We start from the raw sequence: 18,795 nt of genomic DNA on the forward strand, positions 1-18,795 counted from the left end.
CCCTGGGCACATTTTGAAGAACGATGCCTACACCAACCAACTAAGTTTATTATTGTTCTTTGGTGCAAAACAAAACATGATTACTCGTTAAACAGCCTAATCAGTCTAATATACATGAAACAGCAATTCAAAAATTTCAAATTTCAAATTCAAAAACTTCAAAAACAGTTCAGATGTTCAAACTGCTTTCCTGCATTGTCTATGCACAGCTGTAACCACGAGGAAACACTCTGACACACAGTTCTGCATGTTTCAGTCGTTAAGGCAGCAGTCTCATTACGGATAAATTGTGTCAAGTCTCTAAGGGTTGTAGGATTCCGAGCATACACTTTGTGTTTGAGGAAACCCCAAAGGAAGAAATCACAAGGTGTTGTTAAATCACAAGACCATGGCGGACATTTAACCGGACCACGACAGCCAATCCATTTGTCCGTAAAGTTCAAATCAAGAGCCTGGTGTACACTGGCAGCATAATGAGCAGGCGCACCATCATGCATGAACCACATTTGGCCATCATTGAGTGTAAATACATGCTGCTCCAACATTGGAAGGTAATTTGCAGCATTCACATTTTCTTCAAACATATTTGGTCCAACAATGCCTCAAGAAGAAATGTCTGCCCAGACGGACACACTAGCTTGATACTGGACATTGTGCTCAACAGTAAATGGTGGGTTGTCAGTAGTGTAATAATGTTGCTTCTGGGACACCTCCGTTTAACATGGGAAATCCCTATCTAATGTCATTTACCCCCTTGTCTTTTTCAAAAATCATAAACACCTCTATTTCTCCCACCCTCATCTTTATGAACCTTTTGTCTGTAGTACCTATCCTTAATGTTGTTCATTAGACCACTCAAACACTACAAATATTTGTTTTCTCTTATAGACCTATCATCCTTCTTCTACATATCATCTGGCAGATTAATCTTTGACCCATTCACTTCCATATTAATTCTTTCCCTCCCTCATTGCCCCTAAACACCTATATTTCTCTCACCCTGTTCTTTACGAACCTTCTAACCTTTTGACATGTTATCCTTATTCATTAGACCACTTAAACACCTGTGATCCTTCTGACCTTATGGACCTTTTAACCTTTTACTCTTAATATCATCTGGTGAATATAACCCACTCAAACATCGACCCGACAAATATTTGTTTATGCGTGGGAAATAATTTAATTCTCTTGCCACTCTCTTCACCATCTAATATATTAACAAAAAAGATGTTTGAGTTTGGTTCTTTATTAAGATATTTTAACTGAGCTAAGATAAAATGGTAAACCTCCCTCAATGTTCTTGTTTGAGCACCTCCAGTGCCACATACCATTTTTAAATTAAAGTATATATTTTCCTGACAACCATCAAAGTTTTCCGTCCACTCAAAAATATTTCCATCTTTTTTACCCAATTCACCGGTATTTAAATTAATTCTCTTATTTGTTTTGTGAATTTTTTTACCAGTTGCCTTTTCAATTATACCTATTTGATATTTTTCACATTCATTATGTTTACCATTTATATACCAAGGTTGATTACACCGCCACTCTTTAGTCTGGTTGATACTTGGTTCTATCATTTATATAATAGTAAAAAAGGCGGCGGTAGCCCGTTAAAATCCCCAACCCCCCCTTTTTAACTTATCACTTATATATATCTTATCACTTATGTATATCTTATCACTTATATATATCTTATCACTTATATATATCTTATCACTTATATATAGCTTATCACTTATATACTTATATAACCATAAGGGAGACTATCAATTCCATTTTCTAAAATAAACCTCTTATCATCAAAAGCCCCCAATGCTTTCTTATTCACCTCTTCTGAATATAATTGATGTTTATAACTTCTTATTCCGTTAATCGTTCTAAACTCTTCTTTCTTTGTTGTTAAACAGTTATAATAATCCTTAAAGTTTATTGTTTCTTTAATGACATTTTTCTTTACACCTTTTAATTTCTTATTAGTTTTTTCAACGTTATTCACAATGTATTTATAAGCATAAGCCTTAGACCTCAATCCCACAAATTCACTCATGACATTTCCTCCTAATTCATCCTTGAACTTTCCAATCACCTTTTTATTTTTAGAAGAGAACAACTCACTCTCTGGACTGTAATTACTCGTGTCATAGATATTAATGTCTCTTTTCATGTCTGAATAAACATCGTTGGTATTAATTTTCAAAATAAAACTATCTGTATCCATATAAAGTAGATTAACATCATTTTGATATTTCTTCCTCAAGTTATTATAAAAGTAATCATACATTAATGACTTTGATAAATCAAGAATTGTTGTTCCAATATAAATAGGTTTGTTCATTTCAATACTCTCTTTAATCAAATGGATCGCACAAAAGTTCTCAGTAAAGACCTCAGCTCGAGTAAAACTCGGTCTATTAATTAATTTTGATGCTTGTTCCCAAGATGTTGATAGTCTGATATTTTGTCTTTTCCTCACATTCTCCATAGTCTTACCAAAGACCGCATTATTCATCAATTTATAAAAGTCTTTCTCAAAATCTGTTTTTGACTCTGTTCTTCTTTGTGTATTAAAATCAATGTACGCCTTTAACCAATGACTTTGATTGAACTTTAGAACCCTATGGATCTTCTCTACTCTTAGACCTTTTGATAAATATTGTCGCAAATTTCTTTGGTGTAGAACATAATTTTTCTTGTTATATAATGTAGTAAGTAATTTTTCTGTTGATTCACCTATATCAAACGATCGTTGATAATCACTCAACCATTCTTTCTTTGGACTTTCTTTCTCACAAGCAAATGGGAGATCTTTGTGTAGGTTATGGAGTTCCTCTGGATATTTTAAATCAATTTCAAAATAATAACCAACTTTTTCTTCATCCAATTCTTTTTGTGTAGAGATACATACATCTTGTAAAACGTTTTTGTAGTCTTTTTCCTTTACCCATCTAAGTTTTCCATAAGGAAGAGCCTGAGACATTGCCCAGCCATACAGGTTGTTCGCGTCATAGTACATCAAGTAAGAACTCTCTTTCGTTGGATCATAATTTGGAAGATATTTGTTATTTGCTTTTGCGTATCTACTCGAGCAGACTTGTGAAATTCCACCTCTTTTTGCCTTTTCAATCATCAAAAGCATATCAACATCGGTTATCAAATCCAAATCTTGTTTTGTCATTTTTAACATTGCACTCCAGGCCAATCCAGGTGCTGTGTAGTAGTGAGCAGGATCCAATCCATATCCAGTGCGACAAACAGATCTAAAGGCTTCAAATACATCGGCCAATAAAAGCACATCAGTTTTGAGATACAAATCGTGATACTCGCCAAGATTCTTGATGTTATATTTTTCCCAAACATTTTGTGCGTGTACATAATCTTTATCAGATATATTACTGTTGTTTAATTTGTTATAGAAATTTTCTTTTGAAGGAAGTTGTGTTTCATTGAATCTCTCAAATGAGTCCATATAGTCATAGGGGTAAATTCCCTTTTGTGTTAGAAAATCTTTATCTAAAAAATACTCTGAAAGACATGGAAACTCTTTTAGATTTTGAACCAAGTTAGCCAATGGACTTGCCATGAATTTAAATGTATCAAGAAATCTGATATGAGTAATAGGAGATGTGTGAATTGTTTTTGTGAATGAAATGTATTTCTGATCCGTGTTTGGAATAGCTGAGATACTTCCAGAAGTCTTTGAGAGTTCCTTGATAAATAGATGTGTATCATAATGAGCGTTGTTATGAAGAAAGACAGGAATGAAAGAGGGGAGTTGATAATTAATATTACAACTTTGATGAGCCAGACCTCTATATTTACCAGTGAGATGACAATGGTCTCTAACCTTTAGACCTTTACCAATTTTCTCCTCACAAATATGACAGACATTGTTTTTTATAAATTCCCTTTTTTCTTTACTTGTTAAGGACATTGGTTTATTGGTTTCTCTCATTATCTTGGTTAATCGAACACAGTCTTTTTCTAGTCGTTTCACAAACTCCTCTGGGGTATTTGAGCCTCTATACATCTCTAACTTGTTATATTTATCACCAACGGATGATTTGATATAATAACAAAAACCACAAGGAGTATGTTTTTGATATTTATTTGTGTATGATTCTTTTGGATCTGGAGAAGCAGTATCAATTTTTTCTAAAATACTTTCAAAATCAGCATATATAACAAATGGATGTTTGATCTTTTTATTTTCATCTTTGAATGTGATCTTTGAGCCTTCTTTAGGCATATTGATTACCGTTGATTTATGTTCGCCACAATAATTTGAATGTTTATCTAATCTTTCTTGTGAATTGAAGAAGTTAAGACAACGCAAACAAATATATATTTTATTTGTTCTCTTACAGACTTGTGGTTTTATTAATTTAGCAATATCTTTGATGTATGTATAATGTGAATTTTCGTCTGAATTAAAATATAGAAGATTAATATGAGTTTGTTTACAATTGTCAGAAAGCTTTAAAACCTGAATGTTGTTTGTTTCTGTTAGACCATAAACATTAACTGATAAATTATTCATCTTTTCAAATTTAGGAATATCATTTAAAGTCATCGGAAACTTTAGATCTTTCGTATTTAATGTATTCTCATATTTTTTATAATGAGATACTCTTTCATCATGAAAATGTGGAGGATGTAAGTGTGCTAAAATAGACCAGAGAAAACATTTATTGTCTTTATTTTTGATATTGATAACTGCTTTTCTATTTTTGATAACACTGGGTAAATCAATGTAAGAAGAAGCTTTTAGAGGATCTGATTTAAGAATATGAATGTCTATGTAAATAATTTTTCCTATATTGAATCCACTTCCTACGATTGAATTATCCACATCTTGCTCTTGTTTAATAAGTTCATCATAGACTCCTGATGTTTTAAAATCTTGATATGAAGATATAAAGTGTGGCTCAGTTCTCATGTATGGTGCATCTATAACTCCTTCATCCTTTGTCATTTCTAATTTTACTCCCATATAAAATTTAAGTGGTTTCATTTCCTTTAGTGTTTTTTCAATCAACGTTTGAACAGCAGGTTTAACTATTTCTACAGCATCAACTATAGACTCTGGTTCAGGAGGTTTGAAGTTAAAGACTCTTATTTTAATATGTCCTTTGAATGCTCCATCAGAGTTTTTAGTTGTGATAAAATTTGATAAATGTAGATTTGTTTTAAGATGTATTTTGAAGCCTTTCTTGAGGATATTTTTATTACATATAGAACAGTGTTTTGTTTCAGGTGGAAGAGGGGAAAGTTTGTTAAAAATGTTGTATGTATGTTTTGCGGTGAGAATATGTTGTTTATAATATTTTACTTCCTTCTCGCAAGTATCGCAATAAACCATATTTATAGCGTGAGAAAACGTGGTGTTTTATATATATCACTGTGCTTAAAATAAAACACTTTTGGGCTTTACAGCTCCGTTTTATATATATCGCTGTGCTTAAACTAAAACACTTTTTCACTCAGAATCATCTAAGTCATAACTATCACATGAATACTCAGAATCATACTCAGAGTCATCAATAAAGCTACTCTCATAACTATCATTTGAGCACAAACTATTAGTATCATAACTATCATCTGTGTTCAATGAAATACTATCATCACCATCGTCCAAGTTCAATGAAATACTATCATCACTATTGTCCGAGTTCAATGAAATAGTAAAATCTTCACTGCTGTATTGACTCATATTTAATTAGCAGAAAAAACCTTTCCATCTATACCAATATACTTTCTTTCATAAACGGATTCAATCTCTACATTTTTAATATCAAAAGTTATCTTTAAATAATCTCTAACTATCATAGAACGAAATGACATTTCACCAGAAATATTAACATCATTCATTTTACTTAGATCTACACCCTTTGGATTATTAAAGTAAATACAAATTTCTCCACGAGTATTGTTGATGGTCTTATCATTCTTTTTCAAAGTATCGTGGTCAATCACTTTGTCAAGCTTTGAATAAATTGCCAGGAGTAGAGGAGAAACTTTTGTTAGATTTACTTTAATGGATGTCTTTCCAGGTATAGTTAGAGCTCTTCCTTTAAATGAAATAGAGGGGCTCATGTTATTTTCCATAACTGGTTTTACCCAAAAATTTCCATATTTATCTTTGTTCAATTTAACATCTTTGACATATTTTTCTATATCTTTCACCGAAGTAGAGATTGATTGAAATTTGTCTTTTGTGCTTTGAAACATTGTATTTATTAATGAATAAACTTACATTTAGTTTAAGTAAAAATTTACCACATAAATATGATAAGTTCTGAAGGATATTTAGAATTTCCAGACTCTCCATATGATAAATTAGAGAATTGTCCGGCTTGTGATAGAGTGGGGCTTAATGATGAGGATTTATATAAACAATGTTTATTCTGTGATTATATTCTAATTAATGATAATAAGAAATATAAAAAAACATATAACTCTTTTAAATTAGAACCAAAAATGAATTACTTTACAAGATTAATAAGAGAGATGAATGTTAAGCATTATGGTGATAATACACCATTTCTTACAAGGAAAGAGACTCTTTGTATTGAGGAAATGTATAAGGGTTTAATGATATTTATTATTCAAAATAATTTTAATGGAAATGTTAATACAAGATACTACATAAATAAAATAATGAATTATTTTGAAATTAAACCCAAACTCAGGATAAAATATAGAGTTTCTAAAATAGCTCAAAAAAAGTTGGATGACTTGTTTTCCAAATATATAAATGAATGATTTTTTACCCGTTTGGGAAAATAAGATAAAATTTAATAACCATAAAAACATTCCAAATTCATTGAGATGTCTAATAGTTGGTTCAAGCGGATGTGGAAAAACCTGTTTACTTTTAAAGATGCTCCTTGGTTCTAATTTTTTAGATTATGATAATTTAATAATTTTTACAAAGTCAAGTTTTCAACCCGAGTATCAACTACTCTCACAGGGTTTTAATGCGGGTCTTAAAAAGGAAGACATTATCGGTTTATTTAAACTTCAAAACAAACTAAATGATTATAATATTGATGATATAATACAATTATTTTGTGATACACAGAAATCAAAATCGAAACCCATAACTTGTATTCTCAGTGATAATACAGATGATATACCTTCACCTCAAGATTTAGATAAATCAAAAAAGAACCTTGTCATCTTTGATGATTGTGTTAATGAGAGAAACCAAACAGTAATGGATAGCTACTATACAAGAGGGAGACATTCTTCTTGTAATTGTATATATCTTAGTCAATCATATTTTCAACTCCCTCGACGCTCAATAAGAAACAATGCCAATACTTTTATTTTATTTAAGTTAAATTCAATAGATGTAAATAATTTTTGGAGAGATAATTGCTCTACGTTATGTAGTAAAAAAGAATTTGAAAATTATATGAAACACACGATTGGAAAATATAAATATATTGTTGTGAAACAAGATGAGATACTAAATGATATTTTTCAATAAATAAATACAGAAAATGAATACTGAAGAAAGAGAAAGAAAGTTTAAGGAACATCAACAATTAGTTTCAAAAGTTGTTAAACAACAGGAAGAGATAAAGAAGAAACGGAGACAGAAACTAACTGGTGAAGAAGCCTTTGAAAGAAAACAAGAGAAATTCTTTAAACCACTTTTGAAAACTCAACACCCTACAGTTCCCACGGTAGAATTTACTCCGAAAAAACTTCAAATGCTCAAAGATTTTAGTCAGATAACAAAACAAGAACTTGGTGAATTAGAATATGATGACGAGGGATTATTTCGGAAACTTGAGCAGGTAAATCAACCCCCTAATTATGTTGTGGAAGCTCTTCAAAACAATGAATATTCTGCGGGTTCAAAAACCAGAGCAGGTCTCATTCCAACAGAAGAACCAGCAGTGTTTCATCTTGTGGAAGAAAAGGTATTGATATTTAATGATGAATTGATGTTCTTGAGTTCTACTCAACCAAATGTTAAATTAACTCCAAGATTAATGTTTCTTCTAACAAACCCCGGATTCAGCGGTTCAAAATATTTTGAGGAACCACTTGATATGGAAAGAGAGGAAGATAGGGTATATATTGAGTTGTTAAATACACTTGATTATGGAGTTTCTGTTGCTGGTAAAAGTAAGAAGAATGAGAAGGAGAAACATATTATTGATGCTTTAAGTAAGCTTGGTTCGGGTGTTAGTTTTCTTCCAAATGACCCATCACAATTAGTTAATAGGCTATTATTGTTATTAGGTAGTAAGAAGGCTGGAAACAACAATTGTTTTAATGAATCCTCAGCCATTTTAGATCAGTTGATGAACATGAAAATAATTAATAAATGTCAATACAAAGATATTTTATTAGATATTAAATAAGATGAGAAGCACAATTCTTAGTTTTAATTTCACAACGAGCGATTACACAGCTTCATTCCCTTACCCACTACAACTTGACCCCCTTACCTCATATGAGGCATCTTTGTTGTCAATGGAAACTTACAATACCCTTTTTAATATCACAGAGAAAAACAACAAGTTTAGTTATAATCCAGGAAGTGGATATAAAACTATAACCGTTTCACCTGGAGCTTACGAGATTTCTCAAATATCTTCAGAAGTCTCTCGCCTTATGAAAGAAAAAGGTGATGAACCAAAAAATATTGTAATAGATATTCAAAAACACACTTCAAAATCAACTATTAAACTTAAAAATAATTATAAAGTTGATTTCACGATTGAAAATTCGTTTAGAGACCTATTGGGTTTCTCTTCAAAAAAGATTGAAAATAACGGGACGTTTTACAGTGATAATGTTATCCAAATATCCTCCGGTATAAATTCAGTATTAATTCATTGTGATTTGATTGATGGTGCTTATAACGATGGAATAAGAACAAATACAATATTTTCATTCAGTGCATACTCAACCCCGATTGGTTATAAATTTAATATGGAACCAAAAAATCTTGTCTATTTACCTGTGTCAGGAAAAACCATATACAGAGTAAATTTTAGGATAACCGACCAAGATAATCGTATGATATCCTTTAATGATGAAATTATATCCATCAGAATTCACCTACGTGAAGTTTTTCAATAAATAAATAATGGTTATTGTAAGAAAACACGAGTTGGGAAAATATAAAATAATTACAGGGGAGGGCATGTTCCTTTCACCAGACTATACAAGGTATGTGGGTAAAGGATACTATAAACCTAAGAGACAACGGGGTGTGGGTCATCAATTTCGAAATAAAGGAGATGGGATAATTGATACTCTAATGGGTATTGGTTCAACCATTCTTAAACATAAAGACCTAATTGGTTCAACTGCTTCTCTCATGGGAAATGTAGCAGGTGTTGTAAAGAGTATAAAAGATGCTCAAAAGGAGTCCCATAAATTACAAGCAATCAAAGAAATTAAAAAAGGTAAAACTCAACTATCTTCACAAGAACGACAAAAAATCATTAAAATACTTGGGTCAGGGTTTCAACAATTTTAATACTATATAAATACAAGTATGGAAGCGATTGATAGTATCTATGATTTGGATGATACGATTATCATTTCAAACTCTACTAAAAAGGAAGACTATTTTAAGGTAAATGCTATTACAGGAACCGACTGGAATTCAAACGGAACAAAAAGTTTTGAAATAAATAATCAACAAACTTACTTGAATATAGCTGATAGTTTCTTGCTGTGTAAATTTAAATTCACTAAGGCTGCGAATAATACTAATGCTACACTCGTAAATGATTTCTTCTGGAAAATGTTTGACAGTGTTCGCCTGTATATTGGAACACAAGAGGTTGAAGCGGTTGATTATGTCTCTGCTACATCTGAAATGATGAAATTTACACTATATTCGTTTGGTGATAGAATGGGTAAGGGAGCTGTTGAAGGCTTTATTCCTGATATGTCAACGGGAACAAACACAGACCCTGGTTATAGTCAAAGGAAGTCAATGTATAATGATGACGCAAAAGCTGAGAATAGTTTTACCGTAGCAGTACCTCTTAAAGGTATATTTGGATTTTGTGATTATGATAAAGTTTTGTATGGTCTTAAAATTAGATTTCAACTACAAAGGAATGATAATGTAAATAGATTGCTTTTTGGGGCTGAAAATGCTTTTGGCGACAATAATAAATTTGTTATTAATGATTTGTGTTGGTATATCAATGAATATACTCCTAATCTTAAAACGGAGGAGATGTTAAATAGAAGACTTAACTCAAAGAAACCGCTAAATGTATCATACCTTAAAAGAAGATGTCAACACGTTAAACTGGAACACACTACCTACACTTGGAATTTGGGTGTTCTTGAAGGAAAGCCACGATACCTATGGCTCATTTTTAAAAAACCAGATGGAGAGGAGGGTACTAATAAGAATAATGCGCTGAGTGATAATGCTAAGGTGAAACAACTTCGGGTTTCTCTTGATGGCACATTTTATCCGCGAGATAGATTGGAAATTGATTGGGAAAAAAATGATTATGCGGAAGCCTACAAGTCCTACCAAAAAGTGTGTGAAAGTAATGGTAATAATGATCCTATTTTGGATATGGTTGCATTTAAAGGTTTATATACAATCTACGCAATTGACCTGAGTTCTCAAAAGGAAACTATAAAGTCTAATCGAGTGGATACTTCTCTATACATTGAAAGAGGGGAGAGTGAAGAGGTTAATGCATATTGTTTGCTTTTGGAGGAAACAGAATTACAGATTAATACAGATAATGGTGTTATGATTAATATCACATAGGTTTTTTCTCATAAATAAATGGTTGGGGTATATGTTAATCAAATCAATCTTAATAAATTAACATCTTGTATTCAAAATCAAAAGCCTTGTATTATTAATGTTAATACAATTCAAAGAAAAGGAGCTGTAAGAATTGATGTTTTACTCACACACACACAAGTAAAAACACTAAATGATGTTGGATCACTTAAAATTAAAATGACGAAACCTATGTTAAAGAAATATTCAATAGATGAGTCAAGAGGAGGATTTCTCCCGTTTCTAATTCCTTTATTTGCTGGTTTAAGTGCGGCGGGAGCATTGACTGGTGGTATTTCAGCAGCGGTAAAAACTGCTAACGAAAGGAAGGCACAACTAAAAGCTCAAAAAGAATTGGAAAGACATAACAAGGAGTTGGAGAAACAAATTAGTGGAAGTGGTGTAATTGTAGATTTTGCTCAAAAACTTGAAAGTCTACCTGATAAAGCTAGATTGTTGGTTGGAGATATGCTTTCCTCTATCGCTCAAGCGGGTGTTAAACTAACTAAACGGGGTAATGGATTGTATCTTTCTCATAAATAAATGGATAAATGGTTTAAACAATTTGGAAAGAATACAACGTCAAATATAGAACTAGCTAAGTATTGTAAAACACTAAAAATTGATAATGTGGTTATTTGTATGAGAGATGAATTAATACATATAAATAAGAATACAAAGAATATTATTATGAATTTAGACACACAGAATGGTTCTCATTGGGTTTGTATTCATAATAGTCAGGATAAATATTATTTTGATAGTTATGGTATGCCACCACCTGTTGAAGTAATACAATTCTTACAGAATGGTGTTTATCAAACATTCCAAGTTCAAGAAATTAATTCTAAATGTTGTGGCCAATTATGTTTATATGTATTATTTCAACTCAACAATAATGAAAATTTTTATGATATCATTTTTTATCTAATATAAATGACCTATGTTGGAAAAGATGGTTCTATCTTTGGAAAATCCTCTCAGGATATTGATTTATCAAATTATTATACAAAGGCACAGGCTGAACGACAAAAATATAGTGTAAGTAAAAATATTAATATGAAGAATACTTATAAATTAATCAATTATCCAAACCCTACAGATGCGAATGACTTCATTAGATTCAGTGATTTATCACAATATATATCTTTAAAGAAAACAGCACGTTTTGTGAAACAAGTAAAATTTACAACCACAACACCTGGTTATACTGACCATACACCTTTCCTCATTGAATTTAACTACCTGCTTACAATTAAATTTTATAAAGAAGGACATTTAGTTAATATGCGAATTAATAAATGGGGGTATGATATGCCTGATTTAGGGTATAATTGGTCTTTTTCAATAAACATAGAAGACCTACATTATTTAAATCAGTCTCGTAAAGAAGAATATTATCCACTTGGTGAAGATAAGGATTTATGTGGAAGTACAATTAGTAAACAACAAATACGTGATTTTAAGAAAATAAAAATATATGATAGTATAGCGATGGTTCGCATGACAAAGAAGGAAGGTAATGAGATAAGGATAGAAAGCCGAGGAATACAAACCGATTTGGTAGTGGGAAGATGGGGTGGTATTACCTGTCATAATATTAATCTCACATATATTTCTGATACATAAATGGCAGGAAGAAGACTACAAGAGAATTATAATTTTTGTATTCAAGGATACCTACAAGAAAAGGGTGCTCGGTATTACATACCTTATGATTTGGAGCATATACATGGGAATTTTGTCATAAAAAACTGGCCTTATACTGATATTGTTAAACCCACAAATAGAGACTTGTTTAAAATATTAAATAAAAATGAACTTCTCAAAGTTATGAAATATAAAACTCTTTTAGAAATCGTCAACAAATCTTATTGGTATCCTATTATGAGAAAAATAATTATAGATACAAGAATATCTCAAAATCCAGATGAGTATATGTATAATATTCTTTGGGGTTTAAACTCAAGGGTAGCAAGGGATGAGGAAGGAGTTGAAGAAGAGAAGGAGAAAAGAGAGAAAAGAGAGAAGGAGGAGAGGGAACAAAGAGAGAGGGGGGAGAGGGAGATGGAAATCAGAGCGATTCAAAAAAGAGTGGATGTATTACAGCAAGAAGATAAATCTCAACTCACCGAAGAGGAAAATAAAGAAAGAATGAATGCTGTGAAAATATTGATATCAAAAATTGCTAAGATAAATGAGGAAGGAGTTAAAGAAGAGAAGGAGGAAAGAGAGAAAAAGGAGAAGGAGGAAAGGGAGAAAAAGGAGGAGGAGAGGGAGGAAAGGGAGAAAAGAGAGAAAAAGGAGAAGGAGGAAAGGGAGAAAAAGGAGGAGGAGAGGGAGGAAAGGGAGAAAAGAGAGAAGGAGGAAAGGGAGAAAAGAGAGAAGGAGGAGAGGGAGCAAAGAGAGAGGGAGGAAAAATATAAAAAGATGGAAATCAGTGAGATTAATAAAAGATTGAAGGTATTACAGCAAATAAATCAAACTCAACGCACTGAGGAGGAAAATAAAGAAATGAGAAGTCTAATGAAAATATTATTTTCAAGAATAACGACGTCAATGTCTTCAGTTTCAGGGAGGAGATTTAAATGAGAAAGTGGGGATAAAGAAGAAGAAGAAGGAAAAGATTATGTGGTTGATGATGTCGGTGTAATTGACTTTAGTTAGTTTTATTTGTAAATAAATGGAGGAGAGAGTGAAGGCATTCCTTAGGATTCTTTATGTTTTAAAAATCAAGATTGAAATGTATATGTTGAAAACCAAAAAGGTTTTGATACTCTGTCGGAATTTTTCTGATAAATAAATATGAGTTATTGTCTCAAATGTAAAAAGAAAACTAAATCTAAAAATATCTCTTATGTTAAAGCTAAAAATAATAGAGTTTGTCAAAAAGGAATATGTCAAGTGTGTGGCTCTAAAAAGTGCCAATTCATCTCTCCTAAAAGAGGAGGAGACATACAAAAGTTTCTGTCAGGAAGTAAATTTACAACAACTGGAATTCCAGGGGAATTACACCTTCCAGGGTATTCTTTCTGTGGTCCAGGAACAAACTTGGATAAAAGATTAGATGAGGCTAACAATCCTAAACCTTGGTCTAAACCTACAAATAGGGTTGATGATGTGTGTATGAAGCATGATATTGCTTATGGGGATACCACTACGTTGACTGAAAAACATAAAGCCGACAGCGAAATGTTGTATAATTTGTCTTTGATACAAAATCCAACGTTGAGAGAGAAAGTTGATAGGTTTATTGTGAGAAATTTGATAAATGCTAAATTGAAACTTGGTCTTGGTTATTCCTCAAAAAACTATTAGGCTCTAATGATGTCATCAAGACTGAGGAGCTTTTGGCTGAAGAATTACACAAACCTATAATCACAAAGTTTAAAAGAAGGAAGGTTTATTCTAAATACACCGACCACATATGGTCCGCTGATTTAATTGAATTGAATAATGACAGGGGATACAGGTATGCTTTAACCGTTATTGATTTGAGGAGTAGATTTGCCTGGGTTGTCCCTTTAAAAAATAAAAAGGGTGATACTTTAATGTTAGCCTTTAAGCGAATATTTGATCGGGATAAAAGGAAACCAAAGAAGTTATGGACTGATGAGGGAACAGAGTTCTATAACAAAATATTCATGAAATTTCTTAAGGGGAAGGGTATTAAATTATACAGCACCTTTAATGAAGGAAAGGCAGTTGTTATTGAGCGTTTTAATCGTACTTTAAAAGAGAAATTATATAAAAAATTCACACAACTCAGTTCTCAAAAATGGGTGTATTTAATTCAGGATATTGTAGATAATTACAATAATACAGTTCATTCATCAACAAAATCAAAACCATCAGAAACATTTACAAAATTAGAATATGAAAAGGAGATTAATTTGAGAAAGCCCAAGTTTAAAGTTGGTGATATTGTAAGAATATACAAATGGAAAAGCCATTTTGAGAAAGGTTATACAAAGAGATGGACTAATGAATTATTTAAAATCGTTGATGTAATGGATACAGTCCCTTGGACCTACAAATTATATGATTTAAATGGAGAAGAAATCTTGGGTTCATTTTACTCACAAGAATTACAAAAAACACAAGTAAGCAGCTAATACCCTTGAAAATAATAAATAAATAAATAAAATGTAATGGGGATACGTTTTTAAATCTGTGAACCCCAAACACAGAATCCCTCAACTTTCCAGTTGGGGCTTAACTTTTGTGTGTGTATAATGGGGATACGTTTTTAAATCTGTGAACCCCAAACACAGAATCCCACAACTTTTTAGTTGGGGCTTAACTTTTGTGTGTGTATAATGGGGATACGTTTTTAAATCTGTGAACCCCAAACACAGAATCCCACAACTTTTTAGTTGGGGCTTAACTTTTGTGTGTGTATAATGGGGATACGTTTTTAAATCTGTGAACCCCAAACACAGAATCCCACAACTTTTCAGTTGGGGCTTGACTTTTGTGTGTGTATAATGGGGATACGTTTTTAAATCTGTGAACCCCAAACACAGAATCCCACAACTTTTCAGTTGGGGCTTAACTTTTGAGTGTGTATAATGGGGATACGTTTTTAAATCTGTGAACCCCAAACACAGAATCCCACAACTTTTCAGTTGGGGCTTAACTTTTGTGTATGTGTGAGTGAGTCATAATAATATACAAACCCTAACCCAACCCCATCCCTAACCCAAACCCATCCCTAACCCAAACCCATCCCTAACCCAAACCCATCCCTAACCCAAACCCATCCCTAACCCAACCCCATCCCTAACCCAACCCATTCCTAACCCAACCCCATCCCTAACCCAACCCAATCCCTAACCCAACCCCATCCCTAACCCAACCCCATCCCTAACCCAACCCCATCCCTAACCCAACCCCATCCCTAACCCTCACATTCAAAATCCCAACCCTAACCCAACCCCATCCCTAACCCAACCCCAACCCATCCCTAACCCTCACATTCAAAATCCCAACCCTAACCCAATCCCATCCCTAACCCAACCCCAACCCTCACATTCAAAATCCCAACCCTAACCCAACCCCATCCCTAACCCAACCCCATCCCTAACCCTCACATTCAAAATCCCACCCAAACCCTAACATAATCTTTTTTTTCTTCTTTTTAAAAAATATGTATTTCATTTTTTTTTTTTCCTCTTCTTCCAATTCTGTCTTTCAAGGCTTTCAAGTTTGAAGAAGTAGAAATGGGAAGAAAGAATTTTCCAGCATTTTCTTCCTCGAACTTTCTTGATATTGCTTAAATCAAGCGTCATTAAACAAAGAACATTGTTCATTGCTTTAGAATCCAAAGAGTCTCCAAGATGGACCCCACAGGTAGAGTCTCCAAAATAAAACCAACTTTCCAAGTTCCCAAGGTATAACCACATTCCTGTTGAGCCTCCAAGATAGGTATCACATTCCGAGTCATCAAAACAAAACCCCCATTCCGAGTCTCCAAAAATATAACCATCTTTCCAAGTCCCCAAGGTAGAACCACAATTTTCAGAAATATTTGGGGTTTCCGTGATAAGTCTCACATAGTATAACTGCGGACCATCAGGGAAAACTTCCCTTTCCCAATTTTTTAGGGTTTCTATGATGTGTCTCACATAGTATAACTGCGGACCATCAGGGAGAACTCTCCTTGCCCAATTTTTTAGGGTTTCTATGATGTGTCTCACATAGTATAACTGCGGACCATCAGGGAGAATTCCCGTTTCCCAATTTTTTAGGGTTTCTATGATGTGTCTCACATAGTATAACTGCGGACCATCAGGGAGAACTCTCCTTGCCCAATTTTTTAGGGTTTCTATGATGTGTCTCACATAGTATAACTGCGGACCATCAGGGAGAATTCCCGTTTCCCAATTTTTTAGGGTTTCTATGATGTGTCTCACATAGTATAACTGCGGACCATCAGGGAGAACTCTCCTTGCCCAATTTTTTAGGGTTTCTATGATGTGTCTCACATAGTATAACTGCGGACCATCAGGGAGAACTCCCCTTTCCCAATTTTCAGAAATTTGTGGGTCTCCAATGTATGACTTGTATTCTGGCTCATCAAGGTAGAACTTGTTCAGTGGGTTTTGTTTTGATAACTCACAACAAGTATCATCATGGTAAAACTCTTTTTCAGGATTTTGTGGATCTCCAAGGTATAACTCTTTGGCTGGGTCATCAAGGTAGAACTCGTTCTGGGGGTCTTGGTTGTTCAAAATGTCTTCAAACAAAAAAATAACTTCATCCCAAGTTGTGTTAAAAGCAGAATTTTCATTTCGTATCTCAGATACAATTTCCTGTGAAAGAAAATAACAATGTATTAATTTAATACAATATTTTTATTTGTATAAATCAAGCTCTATGAATATTAAAATAAACTTTGTTAACTCTTACATGAGTCTCATCTAAAAAAAAAAAAAAAAAAAAAAAATTAAATAAATAAATAAATAAATAAACAAACTTACCTCCATTGATAAGAGGTTCGAGTCCAGTTCATCAATCTGAAGGTTGAGTTCTACACAGGTAGTAGGACTCCAAGGAATAGCAAAGTTATCCCATTCCATTTCGGCATAGGAGTCCATTCTCAAGTGAAGCAGAAAGCGTGTTTGAAAAAGCCTGTGTGGTCGGTGCCTTTTATAAGAAGGGCTGGGTGTGTGTCATTTCCTGTGGAAATTCCCTGGGCGTGTCTTAACTGGAAATGATGTGATGGAAATTCCCTGAAAATGATGTAATGCATTACCTGGAAATGATACAATGCTGAAGAGTTTATAAAGTGGGTGGGACTTAGCAAAAGTGGGAGGAGCTTAGCAAAAGTGGGCGGGGCTTAGTAAAAAGTGGGCGTGGCTTAACAAAAAGTGGACGGGCTTAGTAAAAAATGGGCGTGGTTTACCAAAAAGTGGGCGGAGCTTACCAAAAATGGGCGTGGTTTACCAAAAAGTGGGCGGAGCTTACCAAAAAATGGTATGTGGCACTGGAGGCGCTCAAACAAGAACATTGAGGGAGGTTTACCATTTTATCTTAGCTCAGTTAAAATATCTTAATAAAGAACCAAACTCAAACATATTTTTTGTTAATGTATTAGATGGTGAAGAGAGTTGTAGGAGAATTAAATTATTTCCCACACATAAACAAATATTTGTAGGGTCGTTGTTTGAGTGGGTTATATTCACCAGATGATATTAAGAGTAAAAGGTTAAAAGGTCCATGAGGTCAGAAGGATCACAGGTGTTTAAGTGGTCTAATGAATAAGGATAACATGTCAAAAGGTTAGAAGGTTCGTAAAGAACAGGGTGAGAGAAATAGAGGTGTTTAGGGGCAATGAGGGAGGGAAAGAATTAATATGGAAGTGAATGGGTCAATGTTTGAGTGGGTCAAAGATTAATCTGCCAGATGATATGTAGAAGAAGGATGATAGGTCTATAAGAGAAAACAAATATTTGTAGTGTTTGAGTGGTCTAATGAACAACATTAAGGATAGGTACTACAGACAAAAGGTTCATAAAGATGAGGGTGGGAGAAATAGAGGTGTTTATGATTTTTGAAAAAGACAAGGGGGTAAATGACATTAGATAGGGATTTCCCATGTTAAACGGAGGTGTCCCAGAAGCAACATTATTACACTACTGTTGTCTACTGTCCATATCACGCTGTTATGATGATTTACAGAACCAGAAAAAGTAAACTTGGATTCATCTGACCACAAGATCCTGTTCTGCAAATCATTGTTCATATCTATTAACCCAAGCAATGTCTCACATGTCTCAACGCACCTGTCAAAATCATCCTCAGATAGTTGGTGAATTAATCTAGGTATGTATGGTTTCACATTAAGGTCTTTTAGTATTCTTCGAATCGATGATCGGCTTATGTTGGTGATGTTTGATAAACGACGAGTTAATAATGGTGTGTTACTGTCGAGTTATTGTTGAATGACCGCTCTGTTTTCCTCAGTTCGAACAGTACGAGGCCTACCTGGTGACTGT

General features: G+C 33.3%; 1 protein-coding gene across 1 annotated transcript in view; it reads right to left on the reverse strand.

Moving 5' to 3' along the window:
• Positions 1 to 18,795, reverse strand: part of LOC137414735 (rab GTPase-activating protein 1-like) — a 370,611-nt gene that overhangs the window by 51,418 nt on the left and 300,398 nt on the right. The window lies entirely within an intron of this gene.

This window comes from Myxine glutinosa, chromosome 13 (assembly GCF_964187855.1).
Source record: "Myxine glutinosa chromosome 13, kmMyxGlut1.1, whole genome shotgun sequence".
Classification (NCBI taxonomy): domain Eukaryota; kingdom Metazoa; phylum Chordata; class Myxini; order Myxiniformes; family Myxinidae; genus Myxine; species Myxine glutinosa.